Source organism: Eretmochelys imbricata, chromosome 6, assembly GCF_965152235.1.
Source record: "Eretmochelys imbricata isolate rEreImb1 chromosome 6, rEreImb1.hap1, whole genome shotgun sequence".
In the NCBI taxonomy this organism is placed as follows: Eukaryota; Metazoa; Chordata; order Testudines; family Cheloniidae; genus Eretmochelys; species Eretmochelys imbricata.
In genome coordinates, this window is record NC_135577.1 from 6,563,717 (window position 1) to 6,587,141 (window position 23,425).

General features: G+C 50.5%; 1 protein-coding gene and 1 pseudogene across 1 annotated transcript in view; one reads left to right on the forward strand and one right to left on the reverse strand.

Annotated features, from left to right (window-relative positions):
• The window catches only part of LOC144267015 (integrin alpha-D-like), a 32,863-nt pseudogene extending 25,877 nt beyond the window's left edge, over positions 1 to 6,986 (forward strand).
• LOC144266036 (uncharacterized) overlaps positions 1 to 23,425 on the reverse strand; it is a 293,194-nt gene that overhangs the window by 185,523 nt on the left and 84,246 nt on the right. The window lies entirely within an intron of this gene.

Consider the following 23,425-nt stretch of genomic DNA (forward strand, 5'->3'; position numbering starts at 1 on the left):
GATGGGTTCAGCTGTCCCCTGTGTAGGGGACTGGGAGGTGCTGGGGTAACTGGAGGGCCCCTGGGTCCCTGCAGTGTCTCTCTGGCAGATGGTGCTGCAGCCCTCTCCCCATTGACCCCTGCCCTCCTGCCCTCCCCCCAGCTCCCATTTCAGAAGGACTGTGACATGGATGGCCACTGCGATGACCAGTTAGGAGTCTCCTTCAATTTCTCTGGGTAAGTCACCAAATCCTCTCCACAAAAACACCCGCCATGGGGGGACTCGTCCAGCTTGATCACAGTTTGGATTTCCAGTGCTGATGGATCCTGGGTAGGGGGCACTGCTGTGGCGAAGATTGCAGCACTGGGGTCCCTGGCTGGGCACCGTTTCAGGAAGCTCGCAGCACTGGGGTCCCTGACTGGGCACTGCTAGAGGAAGTTCACAGAGCAGCCAGGGCACTGCCCTGAGGAAGCTCACCCCTTTGTCTCCCCCTTAGCTTGAGCACCCTGGTGGTGGGCATCAGCCCTGAACTCAACATCACCGTCTCCATCGAGAACCGCGGGGAGAATTCCTACAGCACCACGGTGCGGTTCTTCTACCCGGCCGTGCTGTCCTACCGCCGGGTCCTGCTGCTCCAGGTACCCCAACACACCAGGCATGAGGGGCAGGCTCTGCAGTGGGGAGCCGTGCTGCAGAGAGTGGGCAGGAGACTTGGCAGGGGATGCTGCTCTGCAGGGAGCAGGTGGGGGGCTCCGCAGGGGGCACCGTGCAGGAGGGAGTGGGCTGGGAACTCAGTCTGGAGTGTCGTGCTGCAGGGAGTGGGTGAGGGCTTGGCAGGTGGTGTCGTGATGCAAGGAGAGGGCAGGGGGCTCAGCAGCGGGCACTGTGCTTCAGGGAGTGGTCAGGGGATCAGCAGGGGGCGCTGTGCCGCAGGGAGCGGGTAGGGGGCTCAGCACGGGGTTCTGTGCTCCAGGGAGGAGATGGGGGACTCAACAGGGGTCTGTGGCCCCCTGTCTCACTGGCTGGTCCCCTGTGCTCAGTCTAACAGGAGGCCCCTGGCCATTAAGTGCAGCTTGGCGGAGGGCTCAGAGGAACAATCTCAAAGGAACAGCACCTGCCACATCAACCTCCCCATCTTCTGGAGCGGGGCCGAGGTAGGGACGGGCCCTGGCCTGTGGACTCCCCAGGGGTGAGCCCAGCTGGGAGCAGAGAGGGGCAGTTCCCAGGAGTCAGCCCAGCCCGTGACAAACGATGTGCTGGGGAAAGTGCCCCGGGGAGCCCAGAGAATCAGTGCAAATAGAGCCCTGAAATCACTCCGGGGCTGGGGTCCGGCCCTGCCGGGGCTGGAAGCCAAGGGCCAGACTTGGGGGGCTGGAAATCAGGCTTCACTGGTGGAGAAAAAAACAAAGGGAGGGGCTGTTGCCTTCCTCATTTGGGGTCTTTAAAATGATGGTGAATGGGGTGTTGCCATGGCATTGAGCCGGCTGAGATCTCTGGACCCCAAACCAGGTTAACGCTGTTTAATGTTGGACAAGGACAGGGTCATGTTAACACCATTTGCTGCTCTGGGGCCATTTGTTCTAAGTTCATACAAAAACCCCCCACCGTCTTCCGTGCCTGCCCCGCCCCCGCAGTCTCTGGCAGTTCCCCAGGCCCTGAGTCCACTGGCTCTCTCACCCCCTCCACCCCGGTGTGTTTTCCAGGCCATCTTTGTCGCCACTTTCGCTGTCTCCTCTGAGGCCGACCTGGGGGACAGGCTGCAGATCACGGCCACTGCCAGCAGGTGAGGGGGGCCATGCAGGGCCAGGGGTGGGGTGGGGGGGCAGTGGGAATGGGCCGTGCATGCAGCAGGACGATGCAGAGGCCTGTGGTGCAGCCTCCCTGCACAGTTAACTGGCTCCATCTCCTCACATCTCTCCCCTTTGCCCTCCCCTCCCCACAGTGACAATGGCGGCCCCATCACCGAGCGCATGATTCACCGGGCGGAGCTGCCGGTCAAGTACGGCATCTTCATCATCCTCACCAGGTAGGTCCGTGCGGAGACAGAGGGGAGAGCACCCCCTGCTGGGCCCCCTGTTCCCTGCAGCACAGAGCCCCCTGTTGAGCTCGTCCCTGAAGCACAGTGTCCCTAGCGCCGCACGGGGTCATAGGTGCCAGCGCTGACTGCAAGGGGAGAGCGCCCCCTACTGAGTCCTTTCTTGCAGCACAGCGCCCCCTTCTGGACATGACACCCCACCGCCACTCTCCAGCCCCATCCATCACACTCCCGTCTCTCTCCTTCCTTCCGTCCTTTTCCTCCCCCAGCCTCGAGGAGTCGACCAAGTACGTCAACTTCTCTGTCGAGGACGCAGGGACAAGTGTGCCGGTGACACATGGGTACGAGGTGAGGCCGGCAGCACAGAGTGCGAGGAGGGAGATGGGGCAAGAGGGAGGGAGTGGAACTGCCTGAGTCAGATTTAGTGGCTTAGAGCACAGAGAGATGAAGGTGGGGGTGGGCAGGGAGCCAGGACTCCTGGGTTCTACCCCCAGCTCTGGCAGGGAGTGGGGTCTGAGGATCAGAGCGGGGGCTGGGGATCAGATCTCCTGGGTTCTCTTCCTGCAGTGCCCTGTAGCGAGTCTGTTTCTTTCAGGTCAAGAACCTGCGGCAGCGAAGCATCCCCATCTCGGTCACGTTCCAGTTCCCCGTGGAGCTGAGCGGGGTCCGGGTGTGGGACGCCTCTGAGGTCGTCCCCTCCAAGGTACCTGCCTCTCCCTGCCCTTGTGTGTGTGAGATGGGCCCAGTGACACCTGCTCGGCCCTACAGCGCCCCCTGCTGGGACAGAATGCCTCAGGGAGAACGACCTTCCCCAGGGTCTTCCCCAGCCCCTGAGCCAGCCAGTCCTGTGCCCTTGTGCCAGATTGGTGCTGGTGCCCCCTAGAGGGGAAAGACCCCATGTCCCATTCCCACCCCCATTAACACCGTGTCTCTCTCCCTCCCCAGCCCGAGCTGGCTCAGTGCACCAGTGAGGCTGAAATGCCGGGTTCGAAGGACTTTGTGAAGCAGATGAGCGAGCGCCCCCTGCTGGTGAGTATGGACCGGTGCGGATCCCAGCCACTCTTCTCCCTCTGCACTAGCTCAGACAGCAAGTGCTATAGATAGACCCAGACCCGCATGGCTATGCTGAGCCCCTGCACACGCCCTGCCCTACCCGGCGATATCCTTCCGCCCCCCAGGACTGCTCCGTGGCCACCTGTAAGAAGATCCGGTGCAGAATCGCCTCCCTGGAAATGCGGCAACCGCTGGAGTTTGTGATCAAAGGGAACGTCAGCTTCCAGTGGGTCTCCCAGGTACGAGAGGTGCCTCTGCCTCTCAGCAACAGGCGAGGGATCCCCCACATGTGAACAGCCCCTGAGCCCCTCCCCAGAGCTGGCTGCATCTCAGTGCCGGGCAAGTGATTGCTCCGATGTGAACAGCCTGTAAATTGCTCTGGGTCCCCCTGGGACAATGCTCTGGGCTGGTTTGTGTCATTTCTGGTCAGGGACGGTGAATTTCTCTGTTCCAGACTCAGCAGCAGAAAGTGAGTCTGGTGAGCGAGGCCCGGATTGAATACGAGGAGAAGAAATACACCCAGAAGGAGGGATTCGTCCAGCGCCAGGTACCAGAGTGACTGCGCCCGGGTTAGGGAGAGCATTGGCTAGTGGTTAGAGCTGGGAGCCAGAACTCCTGGGTCCTGTCCCTGCTCTGGGAGGAAGTGAGGTCTGGGGATTTAGAGCAGGGGTGGATGATGGTGCCAGGACTCCTGGGTCCCCATCTCACACCTCCTCTCCCCCAGGTGCAGACGTTGGTGGAGCGCTCCGAGGTCTATAACAACCTGCCCATCATCGTGGGCAGCAGCGTGGGGGCCTGATCCTGCTGGCTCTCATCACTGCAGCCCTCTACAAGGTGAGGGTGCAGGGCTTGGACCCCTTCCCCCACAGCCCATCACCCTGGGGGTGGGGCCTGTGGTTCTCCCAGCTGGTGGAGAAGGGGCAACGGTCTTTCCTTCAGAGGTTCCCACAGCCTGTCCCTCCTCCTCCTCGACCATGGGCCTGTGTCTGTCTGGCTCTCACCATTTCCCCTGGCTGTCTCCTTCCAGCTCGGCTTCTTCAAGCGCCAGTACAAGCAGATGATGGAGGACGCTGTGGAGGGCGAGGGGCCTCGCCTGACCCAGATTGCAACCGCTGGCAACCCCCCTGCTTTCGATGCCCCAAAACAATAGCCCCCCCATGCGCTCCCCTAGATGGGTCACAAAACCCCCAAATTTTAATTGCTGAAGCTGGGCACCCTCACTCTGCCCCCCTCCTTGTCCCCCTCCCCCACAGGCACGAGTTGCCAATGTTGGCACCCCCCCCGGCTTTGCCTCCCTCTGGGTTACTCCAGATCCACCCCCGCCCCCTTATGTTTGCCACCTCCAAGACGCAGAAAGACCGGCCACTGCCCATCCCCAACCAACAAAAGAGGTCCGAGTGCCAACTCGAGCTAATTGTTATTCAAATTAGGCTGGGCAGAATTCTATAAACCTTTTTATCATTTTAGTGGCGCACACTGAGGATACGTTCACAGGCATTTTTTTAGAACTCTATTGATTTACATTTTGATGTGGAAACTTGTGGGGTTTAAGCTTCCCACCCCCATTTTTATCAATTTAAATGATCACGGTTGTGGGAATTCGTGTGTGTTTGGGGTCAGGCCATATGTGACGGTCAGACTGTTATTTAGTAGCAGTCGAGGTTGACATTCAGAAAGGTAAAGCTTTATAACAATGCTTGGAAGGACTGGATTTTTACTGGTAAATGTTGAATTCATCACACACAGCCAAACTGGGGGCAAAATATTTCCATTGCTAATAATCGAAATTTTCCTCTTGAGAACATATCGGAGTTAAGGCTATTTACTTTGTATATTTTGACACAAGATGTTGATAATTTGTGTTTGAAAAGTTATAAAATGTGACCTTTTAAAATCAACATTTGTTGTCTTTACAGAATTTGGGTTTGATTCCCCCCACCCCGCCCCCAGTAATTTTCCACAACTAAAAATTTAAATGAATAAAAATCAAAAAATTTTGATCAGAAATAAACAGTACTGTCCATGGAAAGTATTTTAAAAAAGAATTCTGCCAAGCCTATTTATAACCTTTAAAAACACAAATTGTCAACATCACATGTCAAATTGTACAATGTAATTATCCTGAAAGCAGCCCCAGTGACACCCACACTGCCACAAGTTTTCTCGACAATAAGGTGGGACATTAGAAAATTCTCCAGGAACAGTTTTCTTTCTTTGTCTAGCTGCATGTTTTGATTGTGATTGACAGAAATGTTTTCCCTTGGTTTTGGGGGGTGCGCGGTGAAACTGATGATTGCTGACAATTACCACTAAAAATCTCATTGTCCCAAGCTAAAACACGGAGTGAGTGGGCAACAAAAACGACCCCAAAACCCCCAAACCTCTGCATAGGTTTTCCTATGTTCTCTTAGGGAATGACAGATCCTCAGAGCGGCATTCTCCTGCCCTGGAGAGAAACTAACAAATGCATAAAGGATGAATGGCGCTTCACTTTGGGGAATAGAAGAGATGTTCAATGGTGAACAGGGGTGAGGCTCTGGCCCTTTTCCTCACAGCTGTGACCATAGCTGTTCTTTCTGACACGTAACTCAGGGAGCCCTTGCCTTGCCCATCATTAGCCCCCACACCTGGCGCCTCACAGGAGCTACAGCCCGGGAGGGAGCCTTCCCCCCAGCGTCCCCTCCCAGGAGACCCTGCCTCTCCCACCCTGCACCTACCCCTCCCTGTTGGTGAGCTGTGAGTGAAGCTCACTACCTGGCGCTGAGAGGAGCTGCCGTGGTTCAGCAGGCTGAGTAGGGCCAGCTGCGCTCCCAGCCACATGTCTTGCGTGGTAGATACAAATTCACTGCACGGGTGGCTGTCCATACTCACGTCCGGCGGAGGGACATCAAACCCCAATACGTTAAATCTTTTCGCTGGCAACAGGCAAGGCAGGACAAAAACCGGGCAGGCCAATTAAAAATCATCCAGGGGGCAGCATTATGTGGGACACTCCGGATCCATATCCTGATGCCCCTTGCTGAACTTGAAATCTCCCACCCAGAGCGTCCCTGGCAGGGCTGGGAGCCCGGACTCCTGGATTCTATCCCAGGAGCTGTGGAAGGGAGTGGGATCTAGTGGGTTAGGGCAGGAGGCCCGCTCTCGGCTGGCATCTGAGCCACGCTCGGCACAACGGGGGCCCTGATCTCAGTTGGGGCCTTGAGGTGCTACTGGGTTACTTCCAATAAATCCAAGCTCTCAGAGTCATTCACCTGTCTTGTCTGAAGTCTCAGGTCACTTCAAACTGTCTCTAAATACTGTGTGTGTGTGTTTGTGGGAGTGAAAGGGGCTGTGCTGTCCAAGCTTCCACACCACACAAGGAAATGAAATCACTTTTAAAACTGATTGAAAAGGAAAAAATAAATGTCTCTGTCCTGCAGGTTTAGCCTGAGGAACTCCCTGCCACATGCAGTAATGAGGCTGGGACCAAATACGTTCCTGTATTCACACCCTACGTACTATTGTAATAATCTTTGTACAAAGTATGCCTTGTGAGAGTTATAATTTGAAAACTCACAGGTTGTTGATCAGTATTGTCCTGATAAGATATGTGTCTCAACATTGTATGTAAAGTTTTATAAGATTTCCCTGTATTATGTTACTGACCCGTGTTCCCAACCCCACAGCGTTGCTCATGCAGAAGTTGGCAACCAGGTGTGGTCTCGAGAAAGGAATGTGCCTGCCTGAATTTGCATTTAATCAGTAAACCGTCATCAAGAAGGAAGGGAAACAAAGGAAGCTCAAAGGTATGAGGAAAAGCCAGCTGTGAACATCCTTCCACATAAACTCTGTGTGTCCTAGTCCGCAGCTGGAAATGTTTTTCAACAGTGGGACTGAAACTATAAAAAGGAGGGACAACCCCTCCTTCCCTGCCCATGGCATTCACTACACCTGAAGAGAGAAAGGAAGTATTCACTAGATGCTGAGGAAGAGGGTCTGATGTACACAGTTTGATCTGGAAGGCAGCTGAAAGCATGTGGTGAGAAACTTTGCTTGAAGAGGATATAGTTTAAGTTAGGCACTAGTAAATGTTTCATCTTTATTTTCTTTGTAACCATTTCTGACTTTTATTCCTCATTAGTTGGATTCACTTAAAATCTCTCATTGTAGTTAATAAACTTGTTTTATTGTTTTATCTAGTCTAGTGAGTTTGAATTGAAGTATCTGGGTAACTCTGTTTTGGGGTGGTAAATTGTGTGCACAGGAATAATCTTAAAGGAATAATGGACTTAATATAATTTGTAGTGTCCAGGAGAGGGCTGGGCAGTACAGGACATCGATTTCTGGGAGAAAATCTAAGACTGGGTGTGTGTTGGGGTCACCCTGCTGTATAACCCAGGCTGGTGAGAGCCAGAGTGTAACCCAGGTGTGGTTGGCAGGCTGCAGTTACACACTGACACTCAGGGCTGGCTTGCATGCTCTTAGGCTGTTTGTGAGTGGCCCAGGTGGGAATTATTTTGGCGAGACTTTGTAAGACACCCAAGGCTGCAGGGCCGGGGGGTGACAGAGCTGCTCATTAGCCTGGATTGTACCCTGGCATGCCAGAGATGTGTAAACAGGACTCTCACGTGGGAGTAAAGGGGTTCTATTCTCTCGGTGTTTGGCACTGGCGTGACTGCTGTCGGAATGCTGTGTCCACTAAGCAGTGTGACATAATGTCTGTGCCACTCAGGAAAGACCAGAAGTTCAGGCACTTCAGTGCTATAAGGCCTATGTCATCACTGCCGTGACGTAATTAATCTAAGCAGCCCATGGTGTATGCTCACCCACAGTCATTCCTCAAGCCTACTATAGGCTTTCAGGTCCTAGAGAAGTGTGTTTCCCAGATAGTCTAATTAAAATTCCTAAATTCCCATCCATCCTCTTGGTAGAGGGCTGGTGGGTTCATTTTGTGCCTCCTTAATGATAAAATATCAAGACTTTTTTTTCAAAGCAGCTCTTGTTTTTTTAAATAGCAAGTCTTCCAGCCGCACTCGACACCCCTGCTTCCCCCTCTGTAAAGCTGAGCTGGTCACTTGGCCTCTGGTCTCCTTGCACCATAACAAAGACCTTGGAGGGCTGTGACAAACATTCATAAAGTGCTCCATATAGTAAATTGTCATTAGTTTTAGTCCACAGGGATTGTTCTCTCCTTCTCTTTCTAGAACTATGTAAAATGAAAAAGGATGCCCAAGAATAATGTTGGAAACTGCCCTTCTCCCCCATTTCCCATCCTGCTGATGTGTCTTCCCTGGTGCACCTAGTACAGAGCCTTGTGAGTTTTCTAAATCAAAGTTCTGTCTGGGGCTGGAGGCTTTTGGGATACATTTTAGGGAATACCTAGTGTACAAAAGTACAATGAGACGGGTTTTAGAGCACCCAAACTGCTCTTGTGCATTCAGCCTAGCCGGATGATTGTGTGTTGGGGCAGGGCAGGAGGACGAACTTGATTCCCCTTGAGAAAATGACAGTGACTGAAATATCCTTGGATATTCTCAGTTCCTGGTCTTTAGTCACTTCGTAGTCTGCCCAGGGTTTCCTTTCACAGTCTGAATGAAATGTATTCAAGTTGTAATCACAACCACCATGTGACATTGTACCCCATAATGCTTTACGGAAGTATGCTTATGAATGTATATATGACTGTAACCGGGCGCAGACTCACCGGCGGCGCCCCCTGCTGGTCATCTCCAGGAATGAGCTCACCAGCCTCAAGAGCACCTTCTTCAGGCCAGTGTCTCGCCTTACTGCTGGCTCCCGTGTCCCTCCCAGGACCCCGGTGCCCCTTTCACTGTGTGCTTCCCCTTGGCAGTACCCCACAGTTCTGGGTCTCCCTCTCCCAGGGGAACCCCCCACCCACTATCCCTACCTCGCCTCAGTCATAGGCTCCTTCCAGTCACCAGTTAGCCTCCATGCCCTGGGGCAGACTGCAGTATGAGCCACTCATCACAGGCAAGGTTGGGTTTGGACCTGCTGCCTCTGTCTAACCTTGGGCTGTCCCCTGCAACTCCAGTACCTGTTGGGCCTAATGCTAGGCCGCAGACTGGGGCTTTCCTGGCTGGAGCTCCCCAGCTCCTCAGGCCCTTCCCCAGCCCCGCTCTAATCTAGGTACTCTGCTTAGGTCCCCGCAGCCAGGTCCCTCCTTCTCAGAAGCTAGAGAGAGTCTCTCTGGGCTTCTGGCTTACAGCCTTTATAGAGCCAGCTGGGCCCTGATTGGGGCATGGCCCCCCCAGCTGAGGCTGCTTCCCCAATCAGCCCTGCTGCCTTTCTTCTGCAGCAGCCCTCTCTCAGGGCTGTTTTAAACCCTCTGGCCTTGAGCGGGTGTCCACCCCGCTACAATGACATAACTGGAATATGTTTTATGCTACATATGCCATGTAACATATCTCTGCAATGGTTATGATCTACTGAGTATATTCATCCTATTTGTATGCATGTATCATTTTTGTATTTGAAACTATGAATACTTGTTTGATTTTGAGTAGCCTTAGTAAGGCATTTGGTCAGCTTCTTAAGAAAGGAATTTGCGAGTTAAGTGCCCGATCAAGAAACACTTAATGGACAATGGAACCTTAGAAGACTCCAATCTACATAAGGAGTCTACCTGGGGGCGTTCAAGGTAGCATGTGAACAATGGCTGCCACCTGTAAAGTTCTGAGTCATGCACGGACATGTGACTTGCCCATGGGACTCCAAAACTCCATCTTGGAGCTGAATTCTGGATAGGAGAGAGGAGGGGGTCTCCACCCACAAGAGAAAGTCTATTTAAGCACCTGGGAGATCCCTCCATTTTGTCTTCAGCTGGCTTAAGAGGTAGCCTCTCCATCCCCAAAGGATACCTGAAAGAAACTGGAACAAAGGACAGTAACCACAGGGGTGTGAGTGACTACTAGACCCAGACTAGATGGAGGCTAGTCTGTAAAAGAAGCTTACTGGAACATCACTGAGGGTGAGATTTCTTCTGTAATCACAAAAAGAAAAGGAGTACTTGTGGCCCCTTAGAGACTAACCAATTTATTTGAGCATAAGCTTTCGTGAGCTCACGAAAGCTTATGCTCAAATAAATTGGTTAGTCTCTAAGGTGCCACAAGTGCTCCTTTTCTTTTTGCAAATACAGACTAACAGGGCTGTTACTCTGAAACCTTCTGTAATCACTTTCTTACAGTATTAGGATTAGACTTGCGTGTTTTATTTTATTTTGCATAGTAATTCACTTTGTTCTGTCTGTTATTACTTGGAACCACTTAAATCCTACTTTTTGTATTTAATAAAATCACTTTTTACTTATTAATTAACCCAGAGTATGTATTAATACCTGCAGGGGCAAACAGTTGTGCATATCTTTCTATCAGTGTTATAGAGGGTGAACAATTTATGAGTTTACCCTGTATAAGCTTTATATAGGGCAAAATGCATTTATTTGGGGTTTGGACCCCATTTGGAGCTGGGCATCTGAGTGCTGGAGACAGGAACACTTCTTAAGCTGTTTTCAGCTAAGCCTGCAGCTTTTGGGGGATGTTGTTCAGACCTGGGTCTGTGTTTGTAGCAGGCTAGCATGCCTGGCACAACCAGGCAGGGCACTGAAATCCCAAGCTGCCAAGGAAAACGGGCTCAGAGGTAGTTTCAGCACATCAGGCAGCAATTCCCGTGGGGTTTCTGTGATCCAACCCGTCACAGTGGCGTAGTAGAGCAGGATCTGTGCACAGCTGATTGCTCTGAGATACTGGTAGTGATTTTAAGTGAGTTTTGGGTGTGGTGGCTGGAGAACAGACAAACTAGTTACTGGTTTGTTATTTTCTGTTAGCTTATTTCGGGGAAGGGAATAGAAGCAGGAAAATCAGCAGCATGAGTGAGAGTGAGACTCAGAAAAAGCTAGAACTGCACAGGTTGCAAATGGCTGAGAAAGAAAATGAACATAAAGGACAGATGGAATTAAAACAAATGGAAATTAATGCAGAGGCAGCCAGGGAAAAAAGAGCCCTGGAGTTGAGAGATCGAGAAATACAGGCCCAGACTGAGGCCCAGAAGCATGAACTGGCTGTTATGGGGTGGAAGAGACAAAACCCTCCAGCTGCTTGCTCCACGTCCCCAAAAATCCACAAATGGGAGTGACTGTATCCACAGTATGATGGATCCAGTGATATTGCTGAACATTTTATCACCTTTGAGAGACTGTGCACCCCCCCATGCAATCCCTGAAGATGAAAAGATGACCATATTGATAGCAAAATTGACTGGCAGAGCTCTGGACATATTCAGTAAGATGCCTATTGATGATGCTTCAAACTGTGGTAAACTTGAGGAACTGGTTTTGAAACAGTTTCAGATTATACCTGAAACCTACAGGGTTAAATTCAGGAGTCTTAAGAGGGGATCTGGATTGAGTAATGTGGCTTAAGTAAATGAAATGAGAGATTTGTTAGATAAGTGGATGAGGGGAAAAGGCATTACAAGCTTGGAAGAAATGTGTGATTTGGTTACTCAGGAACAATTCCTGAATATGTCCAGCGATGATGTAAAACAGTGTTTGTGGGACAAAAAGGTAAATGCAGTGGGTGAATTAGCTGGGTCTGCAGACTTTTATGAGCAAATACAAGCTGCAATTAAATGTAAACCACTGGCAGGGGGGTACAAGGTTGGGGAAAAGCAAAATCACTGTTTTGCCCCTGGGGAAAAGGAGGCTGGGCATTCACCTCCCCATTCCCCTGTTACTCGCCTCAGGACTCCTGGACAACGAGGGGATCCCAGAAGGCGCTTTCACTGCAATTCCCCAGGACAGCTGAAAAGCAGCTGTCCCAAATTAAAGGAGAGTAAACCTCCCTTGTCCCATGTTAGCTCAGTTACCCTCAGCCCTGAGACCCCAGAGGGTACTCCTATCTCTTATCACACCAGCTTGGTGGACATGGGGCCTGGTGAAGCCCCATGGAACACATCAAGGTTATCAAAATTGATGGCATGGAGTGACTGGGGTAGAGGGATACTGCAGCTCAGTTCTCTCTGGTTCGACCAAGTGTGGTTCCAGATGCTAGTGTTTTGACAGGGCAGACGACCCACATTAAGAGGGTGGGGCCGCAAAGGTTCTCTGTACCCCTGGCAAAGGTTCATGTGGAGTGGGAAGGTATGGAAGGTGATTTACTGGAGGGAATGCTCCAGGACATCCCCCCAGACATGTTGCTGGGAAATGATTTTTTCAGCAAAACTAGGCCTGTTCATGTGGTAACTCGCAGCATGAAGAAAGGCTGTGAGGGGCTCCCAGGGTGGGAGGAGAGAGAATGGCCTGTCCATGAGGAGGCTGTTCCAGCTGATGATGGTAGGTCAGTTAACACGTCCTGCCCCAGGGAACACAGGGGTGGGTGACTCGGAGGGAGTCCCTTGAACCTTGGAACCCACAGAGGAGGTGGGGGAGGGTCCCATTGACACAACAATGTGGGAGGCGGGGTGCTTCCAAGTACGGGAGAGGCAGAGCCAGGCCTCTACGCAACTGAAGACAACAGGCGCCGGGGGCCGGGGAGATGCAGTTAGTGCCTAGAGACAGAGACACTATCTCAAGGGTTGTCTGTCAGGAATTTGCAGCTAAACAAAGGGCTGACCCCTCCCTTGAGAGCATAAGAAAGTGTATCTCGGAGGGAACTCCAAGAAGGGAAGGAGGGGAGAAGTTTTTTGAAGAGGATGGGAAACTTTATAGGGAGGACCCTGTAGGGAAAAACTGAGGCCCCAGTCAAACCTATAAGCAGTTGGTTGTACCCAGCCAACACCAGGGGGAATTAGTGCTGGTAGCACACAACAGTCCCTTTGCTGGTCACTTGTGGGTACAGAGGACTTATGACAAGCTGAGGAGAAATTTCTACTGGCCAGGGATACAGAATGATGTGAGGGATTATTGTAGGACTTGTGCAGTGTGTCAGGAGAGGAAGAAACCGGGGGGACCCCAGAAGGCTCTGCTGCATCCCTTGCCGGTCATCCAAGAGGTGTTCCAAAGGGTGGCAATGGACATAGTGGGTCCTAGGTCAGGCCCCACTCAGAGGGGGAACAAGTATATCTTCGTGGTAGTAGACGTCACCACTCAGTATCCTGAGGCAATCGCACTGTCTAACATAGAAGTTGAGACAGCTGCAAGAGCCCTGCTCACCATACTCAGCAGAGTGGGCTTCCCTAAGGAGATTTTGTCTGATTGGGGGGCAAATTTTATGTCGCATTTGTTCAATGAGCTATGGAAGGTGTGTGGAGTGAAACAGCTTAAGATGGCCCCCTACCACCCCCTGGCCAATGGGCTGGTGGAAAGGTTCAATGGGACCCTAAAATCCATGCTGGGGATGTATGCCAAGTAAAGGGGCCAAAGTTGGGGTGAGTTATTGACCTTCCTGCTGTATGCCTACGGGGAGGTATCCCAAGAGTCCACAGGATTTTCCCCATTTGACTTTATGTATGGGAGCAAAGTGGGGGGACCTCTTGATCTCATCAGGGATACCTGGGAAGGATTCAACACAGTGAGGGAGGAACCCGTGACTGAGTATGTCCAGAGGTTCAGGAGGGAGTTGAAAGGCATGATGGAAATTGTCCAAAACAACCTCCAGAGCAGTCAGGCCAAGCAAAAGGCGTGGTATGACAAAAATACTTGTAAATGCACTTTTGATGTAGGAGATTTGGTCATGGTTCTCAGCCCTGCAAAAAAGTTCAAGATGCAGAACTCCTGGGAGGGGCTCTTTGAAGTGGTGGAAGTGGTGAGTGAGGACACTTATAAAGTTAAAAAGCCCCTTGATGATGCTGTGCTCCAACTGGTACATGTAAACAGACTCAAGGCCTATCACAGTGGAGTGCCAGGGTAAACATGACCTGTTGTATCAAAGGGGAAACTGTGGAACACCCACTCACTGATTTGATGGCTGAATGCCAAGATGGGTCAATCCTGGAAAGCATGGAAATCTGTAGTGAGCTGATACCAGTCGAAAGGGAGAAAGTGTTGTCAATGCCACAAAAGTACAGTGAGGTATTTTTCAACAAACCAGGGAGGACACACTTGCTGTCCCATAGAATCCTGCCGAAAGGGGCTCAGCCTCCCCATTCCAGGTCTTACAGGGCCACCGGCAAGGTGAAGGAGCAAATTTGGCTGAGATACAAAGCATGTTGGACCTGGGGATGATTAAGGAGTCTGACAGTGCGTGGGCTTCCCCTGTGGTCTTGGACCCCAAAAGGGATGGCACTGTTAGATTTTGTGTAGACTATAGAAAACTCAATGCTGTCACTGTAACAGATGCATACCCCATGCCAAGAACTGATGACATGCTGGATGTCCTGAGCCAAGCCAAGTATCTCAGTACATTTGAACTAACCCAAGGGGTTCTCAAACTGGGGGTCGGGACCCCTCAGGGGGTCGCAAGATTCTTACATGGGGGGTCATGAGCTGTCAGCCTCCACCCCTAGTATAACCATATAGCGAAGGGTAGCCTAGAATTCCTCCTTACCTCTAAGGGGTTAAGAAGCTCAAATAACCTGGTTGGCACCTGACCAAAAGGACCAATGGGGAAACAAGATACTTTCAAATCTTGAGCAGGGGGGAGGCTTTGTTTTGTGTGTTCTCTGGGGAAGCAGAGAAGCATCAGGTCAGAAAACTCCTTCTCCTATAAACCATTCTAAAAGTCTCTTATATTACAAAGATTGTAAGTAAAAGCCAGGCAAGGCGTGTTAGATTATCTTTTGTTATTCTTGTGAATTTCTCCTTTGCTGGTGGGAGGTTTATTCTTGTTTTTTGTAACTTTGAAACTAAGCCTAGAGGAAGTTCTGCTGTGTTTTTGAATCTTTTTTTACCCTGTAAAGTTATTTTCCATCCTGATTTTACAGAGGTGATTTTTACCTTTTTTAAAAATAAAATCCTTCTTTTCAGAACCTGTCTGATTTTTCTATTGTCCTAAGACCCAGGGGTTTGGGTCTGTGATCACTTCGTAACCAATTGGTTAGGATATTATTCTCAAGCCTCCCCAGGAAAGGGGGTGGAAGGGCTTGGGGGATATTTTGGGGGAATAGAAACTCGAAGTGGTCCTTTCCCTGATTCTTTGTTAAATCACTTGGTGGTGGCAGCATACCGTCTAAGGGCAAAGAATTTGTGCCTTGGGGAAATTTTAACCTAAACTGGTAGAAATAAGCTTAGGGGGTCTTTCATGCAGGTCCCCACATCTGTACCCTTGAGTACAGAGTGGGGAGGGAACCCTGACAACCCCGAACCCTGCTTTGCCTCCAGCATTTATAATGGTGTTAAATATATAAAAAACTGTTTTTAATTGATAAGGAGGGTCACACTGTCAAAGTTTGACTCAGATTCACAATTTATCAGACCACTCTGTTTTATTAGCAAAGCTGCTCTGCTAATACATTTAGAAGTGAGCCCCCCGAGTGGGGCTTGTGTCTTTTAATTTATACAGTTTTTTGGAGAACAAGTTACAGAAAAAAGAAGAAAAAGATTTTAGTCACCACCCTTCGAGATCCCTGAGACCAGTCATGTATCTTCAATTACCTGCCACCCTTAACAATCTCCTTTAACAGCTTCCAGTTAACTTAACTAATTGCCCTTCACACCTTCCATTCTGATGCCTGCTTCTTAGACATGCTGGCTCTATCTTAATTGCTTCTCCATTCAAAAGCTAACTGTCCCTATGTGTGCTCCCTCAGGTACTTTGTAACATGTTTTGGCATGCCCTCTCATATACAATGTATCCAGCATGTCCCCTTATACAATGTTATACTTCCACAATCCCCCCTTTTGGTCAAGGCTATGCCCATGACCAATGACTTACTGGATTCCATACATCAATCGTTCTTTTTCATTACTTTCACTGGTGACATTTAACAACATTAGATTAGCACTCTGGTTAGGGGTAACCTGATGGATGGTGTGTCTTGTGCAGTTTTGGATACAACAAGAAATCAATTGAAAACACACAAAGATTATTAGAATTCCAAATAGGATAGTCAGGATTCCTTGAAACAACCAGTTTCCCAGACTAGAGAAATTGAATAAGTTACTTATCCATTTCCACAAGGAACTTGGTTCTTCATGGGGAAGGTATGCAATTTGCTCCAGATGGCTAGCACGATTTATTACCTCATTAGCATTATCAGGTATGTATACACAGCATTCTGTTCCAATTAGAGCACAGGTCCCTCCTTTGGCTGCCAGTATTATATCTAATGCCCGACGGTTTTGGAGGGCCACTTGTCAGACCACTCCTGCTTCTTTGGCTAGAGCTTTTAAGCTCTCTCCTGTTTCATTGGCCATGATCTCAACCACTGCTTGTAACCTTAAAAGCCTTTTTGCATGGTGGATTACCCCCCCTACTGGGACTAAAGAAATGCCAACAGCTTCTTCCCAAGTTAGGGGGCTTATGTTATCCACATACCATTTAACATCTGGCAAGTCCCTCCTTTTTTGCCTGAAATTACGGAGGCGATTTCGTGGGAGGGATTGAAGCACCTGGAATTGTGGGAAAAGCTGAGCAGGATAACAGATACCTGACCAATTTGCTGGTAACACAGTGTAAGCATTTTCCCCACAAACCCAATGGTGTCCCATTAAAGCTGGGAAGGGTTGACTGCAACCCTTTGACATGTAAGAATTTATGAAGGAGGAATAGTATCCCCCAAAGAGCACAGGACGATTTTCACTGGGAGAAGAGGTAGCATTCACATGACATTTGTAGATGGTGCTGTTTTTCTCAGAGAGGCTGTAGGGGGAGCAAGAGATTGAATCTTTGGTTTGATCCCAGGTTGAGAGGAAGTTTATCTTTCTGTTGGGAACACTGGGGCATGGCCACTGGGTAACTCGAGGGGATGGAAGACCACGAGTGTCGATGAAGCCCCCTCGCGCTAGGCCCCAGTGTCCTTGGCCCCCCTCCTGCCTGGAGGCACTCGCAGCAGCTCTGCGTGCTAGGCCCAAGTGTCCTTGGCCCCCCCACCTGGAGGCACACACAGCAGTTATGCTGAGAATCTGCAACAGTATGTTGCAGAGTCAGACTGCCTGAAACTAAGCAAGGCCAAACAGGGGAGATATGGAAGAACAATGCTGAATAAAGCAGCTTTATGTATAGTTTAACAAATGATACAGAGAATCAGGGAACTAGCTGGGAACTGGATTGGCTGGCTATATGGATACTTGGAGCAGCTTACTATTGGATAAGTATGCTGTGAAAAAGGATGTATAAAAGCCTGTGTAACTTCCTGCTTTGTTGTACAGGATTTGAGATTCAAATCTCCCTGTACCTTTTTGAAGCTTCAAATAAACTTTTCTGCTTCTCCACCCCGTTGTGATTATTGGGTGCAGCACACCGGGTAACGAACCACTCAAGCTGTTGTTCAGCCTCTCGGCACTGGGTGCCGGCAACAGCTTTTGGCGTCCCTGGGTGGGCCCGAGGCTGCAATTTAGCCTTGCCCGGACCCCTCCTGGAGGTCGAGGATTGCGGCGAGAACCGACGCCCAGCGCGCACCGGTGAGTTCATCGGGGGCCTCGGAGGAGACGTGATTTGATCGACCCCAGAGGGCACAACGGTGCAACGCACTCATATAGTGGAGAAGCAGTTGTGGACGGCGGTGAAGAACCGGTCCCTTAGACGTGGGGGAGGAGCAGCTGCAGGCCACGGTGAAGAACCGGTCCCTTGGATAAGGTAGGAACCTTTTGAAATCCGGATTATATGCTCTGTTGGAACCTGGGGACGCCCAGAGTTACCCTGTAGGTATGGGACAGGGACAGAGCTCAGAGGTTAGGGCACGGTGTACGCCCCTAGAGTGCATTCTAGCAAACTGGAAGGTATTTGGTGCGGATCCGATGACTAAGAGCCAATTAAAACGATTCTGTACAGTTGACTGGCCTCAATATCAACTAAAGGACCAGGAGTGGTGGCCACCAGGAGGGTCAATTAATTACAACACGATCCTTCAGTTACTCCTGTTCTGTCAGAGAACAAGGAAATGGAATGAACATATGTATGCGCATTTGTTTCTGACTTTATGTACTCGACCAGATATTTTACAGCGCTGTAATCTGACTCCGACTGGTTCGGTAGCAGCTAATGTTAGTCCCCAGACCCCCACCCCCACTGTAATGGCAGAGCCGGTGTCCCCTTCGGCCCCCACACTCCCACCGTATAAGGGTAGGATGCCTCGGGTTACAGAGATTGCCCCCTCGGTGGGACTCTATCCTTTGCTTACCGAGACTGTTGTGGCTTGCCCAGGGGCAGACGGACGTCAGGCTACCACTATGCAAGTTTACACCCATGTGCCATTCAATCCAATAGACTTAGCAGCTTTTAAAACACAGGCTGGGGAATTCTCAACGAACGCAAGCAGGTTTATTTCAGTCTTTGAGGGGTGCCTCAGTAGTCACAAGCCGATTGAAACGACTGTAATATCCTCCTGAGAACCCTGTTGTCTGAGGTGGAGAGGGATCAGGTTACAGCTAAGGCAAGGGGAGCGTCAGCGTTCAAGTGGAAAAAAAAGAAAGGAATCTATCTGTCAAGTTCCTACCCCAAGTAACCGTAAGCGGCTCAGGGCATTTCTGGGTATGGCAGGCTTTTGCAGGATATGGATCCCAGAGTTTGGACTGTGGGCTAAACCCCTGTACGACTGTGTAAAAGGAGCAGATCATGACCCCTTCTATTGGACCCCAGAGGCTGACAGGGCATTTAAAATCCTGAAAAGAAAATTGATGGAAGCCCCGGCTCTGGACCTGCCAGATCTCTCTAAGCCGTTTCAGTTGTATGTACATGAACGAAGGGGGGTGGCCCTAGGAGTGCTTACACAGCTGTTAGGAGCATGGAAGCGTCCTGTGGCTTATTTTTCTAAGCAATTGGATCAGGTTGCAAAGGGTTGGCCGGCATGTTTACGGGCGGTCGCAGCTACTGCCCTATTGCTTGAGGAAGCTGAGAAGCTAACATTGGGAGGGGTTATGCAAATCTATACTCCCCATATGGTCCGAGCCTTATTGGATGCAAAGGGAGGGCTTTGGCTCACCCAGGCTCGGATTGCTCGGTACCAGGCTAAGCTGTTAGAGAACTCTGAAGTCACCTTACAGCCTTGCCCCTCCCTTAACCCAGCCACCCTCTTGCCAGAAACAGAGGAACAGAAACATGACTGTTTAGAGATCATAGATGTCCAGTACTCCAGCCGTCCGGATTTAAAGGATGTACCCCTCCCAAATGCAGATTATGAGTGGTACACTGATGGTAGCAGTACTGTAATAGATGGGCAAAGGAGGGCGGGTTATGCTGTTGTGACCCTCCATGACACTGTGGAAGCTGAAGGTTTGCCTGCTGGGACCTCTGCCCAGCTTGCCGAACTAACAGCCCTGACCCGTGCACTTGAACTGTCAAAAGGAAAGCGGGTCAACATTTTTACTGATTCAAAGTATGCTTTTGGTGTGCTGCATGCTCATGCTGGCCTATGGAAGCAAAGGGGAATGCTGACAGCCCAAGGCTCCCCAGTCAAGTATGGGCCCCAAATCCTCCGGCTCCTAGAAGCTGTACAACTCCCCTCAGAAGTGGCAGTGGTACACTGTAAAGCCCATCAAAGGGAGGATCAAGATGTGGCCAGAGGTAACGCCCGAGCAGATAGAGAGGCTAAGCATGCTGCCACCCTGCCATCCCCTCAGGCTGAGAATGCCCATATGCATGCCCTTATCCCATCAGTAGGGGAACTTCCAACCCCTCAGTACTCTGGGGAGGAGAGACAGCTAACTGACAAACTCGATCTCCGGGAAAAGGAGGGATGGCTCCATTCCCCAGAAGGGAAGGTCCTCTTTCCAAAGGGCCTAATCCAGCCAGTGCTGCAGAAACTACATCAAACCACTCATGCTGGCAGGGAAGCACTTATCCAACTAATGGGAAAATACTTTATCACTTCTGGACTCCGACCCCTGGCTGCCCAGGTACAAGCGGACTGCTTAGTCTGCCAAAAGAATAACCCCCGACCGGGACATCCTGTGCCACCAGCTGCCCTAGAACCCACTCCGGGCCCTGGACAAGTGTGGCAAATAGACTTTACTGAGTTTCCCCGGACCCAAGGGTTCAAATATCTCCTTGTTATAGTGGATCGGTTCAGCGGATGGCCGGAAGCCTTCCCATGCCGTAACTGCACTGCCAGGACAGTGGCCCTCAAGTTTGTTAAGGAGCTCATTCCTCGCTTTGGACTCCCCCTGTGGATGGAATCTGACAATGGGACACACTTCACGTCAAAAATCATTCAAAGCATCTCACATGCCTCACAGATCCCCTGGAAACTCCATACGCCCTGGAGACCGCAAGCCAGTGGTGTAGTGGAGCGTACCAATCAGACCCTTAAACGGCATCTCTCAAAAGTGTGCCAAGAAGCCTCACTGCGATGGCCTGATGCTTTGCCCCTCGTCCTACTCCGTATCCGCGTTCTCCCAAAGGGTAGATTAGGGCTCAGTCCCTTTGAAATTATGTTTGGAAGGGCATGGCCTATGAATGGCACCCCGGTTCTGTCAGGGGAATGGGAGTTGGGTAATGGTTTTTTGTCACAGTATATGTGTTCCCTGTCTGCTGTTCTCTTGTCTCTTCACAGGTATACCAAGGATTCCCAGCCTCTCCCCTTGGACTCTCCCGTCCACTCCTTACAGCCCGGTGACTCTGTGCTTGTTCGCACCTGGAAAGACGAGCCTCTCCAGGAAAGGTGGAAAGGACCCTATACCGTCCTGCTGGTCTCCCATACAGCGGCAAAGATCGAGGGACACAAGAACTGGATCCATCACTCTCGTCTGAAGGCAGTACCTGCCCCCTCGTCAGCAGGACAGTGGACCGTCCAATCTGCTGACTCCTCATCTAGTGATGATCTCGGGCTAAAGCTACTGTTTAAAAGACACAAATAGCGGGCACCTTAATGCTAAAATGGGCCCACCCAGGTACTGGAGACCCTGGGTTGGGAAGACTCTGGTGATAATTAATTGGGTAACATTGTTATTCTCTGTATTGGTATTTCCAAACTGTGCATATCGGGAGCATAACTCCTTTGTTTCGCTTGCGCACCATGTTGCTAATTTAACAAACCAGACTGATTGCTGGGTGCAGTTATGAGATCTATGAAAAGGTGGTACAGGCTGAGGCCCATGCCCGAGCCGGATCACAGGTTGCCTATACTGCCCCAGAGAGCGATTGGTTGCAAACCTTGTTTTCAGGCTGGGGTTTGTCGTCTTGGCTTGGTGGTTTATTTAGCCTGCTACTGAAAATTCTCTTTCCTGTATTGCTTGTATTACTGGTATTATGCTGTGCGGTATCATGTGTCAGGGCCCTTTTGCAAAAGTTAATAAGTCATTCTCTTCAGGGCTATCACAAAGTGCTTATGCAAAGTCATATTGTAAAGAAATAAGTAGCCCAAGTGAGAAAACTCAGAGCCAAGGCTGTTGAGTGTTCTCAAAGGGGGGAGTTGTTGGGAACACTGGGGCATGGCCACTGGGTAACTCGAGGGGATGGAAGACCACGAGTGTCGATGAAGCCCCCTCGCGCTAGGCCCCAGTGTCCTTGGCCCCCCTCCTGCCTGGAGGCACTCGCAGCAGCTCTGCGTGCTAGGCCCAAGTGTCCTTGGCCCCCCCGCCTGGAGGCACACACAGCAGTTATGCTGAGAATCTGCAACAGTATGTTGCAGAGTCAGACTGCCTGAAACTAAGCAAGGCCAAACAGGGGAGATATGGAAGAACAATGCTGAATAAAGCAGCTTTATGTATAGTTTAACAAATGATACAGAGAATCAGGGAACTAGCTGGGAACTGGATTGGCTGGCTATATGGATACTTGGAGCAGCTTACTATTGGATAAGTATGCTGTGAAAAAGGATGTATAAAAGCCTGTGTAACTTCCTGCTTTGTTGTACAGGATTTGAGATTCAAATCTCCCTGTACCTTTTTGAAGCTTCAAATAAACTTTTCTGCTTCTCCACCCCGTTGTGATTATTGGGTGCAGCACACCGGGTAACGAACCACTCAAGCTGTTGTTCAGCCTCTCGGCACTGGGTGCCGGCAACATTTCCAGACCCGGTTTGCCATTCTCCAACCTTGTTTGAATAGTCCCGTACACCATGGGACACGATGTATTGGAGACAGCTGCTCCTCCCTAGATTCAGCCCTGTCCCATTACACACCCAGCACCAGTGGCCCTTTCCTTTCACCACACTTACAAGTTTAGGAACATATGTTTTTCCCCACCCCCAAGTGTCATTTTCCTTCCATGTCCTTTTAAGTGGATAGGGTTCTCCAACAAGCTCTGAGGAATTCAAAGGGATTGCCATGGTGGGGATACTAGCTTGTGAGTGAGCTGGGATTGTGGCTGCAGAACCAGCAATTAGAAATATTCAGGATCTGGGCTATCTGCACCTGTTGTTGGATGAAAGAATTGTCACTGTCACTCTGGATTCCCCAGATCCTCAGGACACAGTAGCTGAGGATTAAGCTTCTCAAAGGACACATGTTGGAAGCAGGACCCTTTCTGGTTCCGACAACCCCTTTCAAGGGAACCACAGTCACGGTTTTACGTCCACCAGGCAGCAGGCACTAGGCTCACTACTGCTTCTTGTTTGTTGGGTCCTGCTGTCTGCTTACCCTCTGCTTCTGGCAACCCTTACGAGAGCGCAGATTGTAAGGTATTGCAGGCTGTTCCTCTTTGTCTTCTGGGGTTGAAGCTGGTTCTGCGTGGTCTTGCAGAGGTGCTTGGTCCCCTTGAGGTGGCACTGGCTTACACTGTGAGGCGTGGATCCATGCAGCGATGCCGGATAATTTCACTGCTGTCTGGGTGGTGAGCAGTACCTGGTATGGACCCTTCCACCGGGGTTCCAAGGCGTGCTTCCGAAGGTGGTGCCGCAGGCAGACCCACTCACCAGGCTCAGGGGTGTGACAGGCAGCAGAGGTGGGTTCCCTCGGCCAAGCTGCTCCCACCTGCCAATGGAAGGAGCTCACAGCTTGCATTAACCCTTTGCAGTACTGGAGGAGCGTGCTGTGAGTTAGGTTTAGGGCTGGGGCTGGGGCTGGGGTAATAGTAGCCATTGTTTGCATAGCGTGTCCCATGATGATTTCAAATGGACTCAATTTGTGTCTCTGGGATGGGGATGACCGAATTTCCATAAGGGCCAGTGGTAAAGCAGCTGGCCAATTTAACCCTGTGGAACTACAGATTTTTGCCAGCTTATTTTTAAGCACACCATTTCGCCTTTCAACTGCCCCTGCACTCTGTGGATGGTAAAGGCAGTGCAACAGGTGGGTGACATGTAATACCTGGTTTAGATGTTGAACAATTTTTCCAGTAAAATGTGTTCCCCGGTCACTAGACAACGTGGCAGGAATGCCCTTGGTAG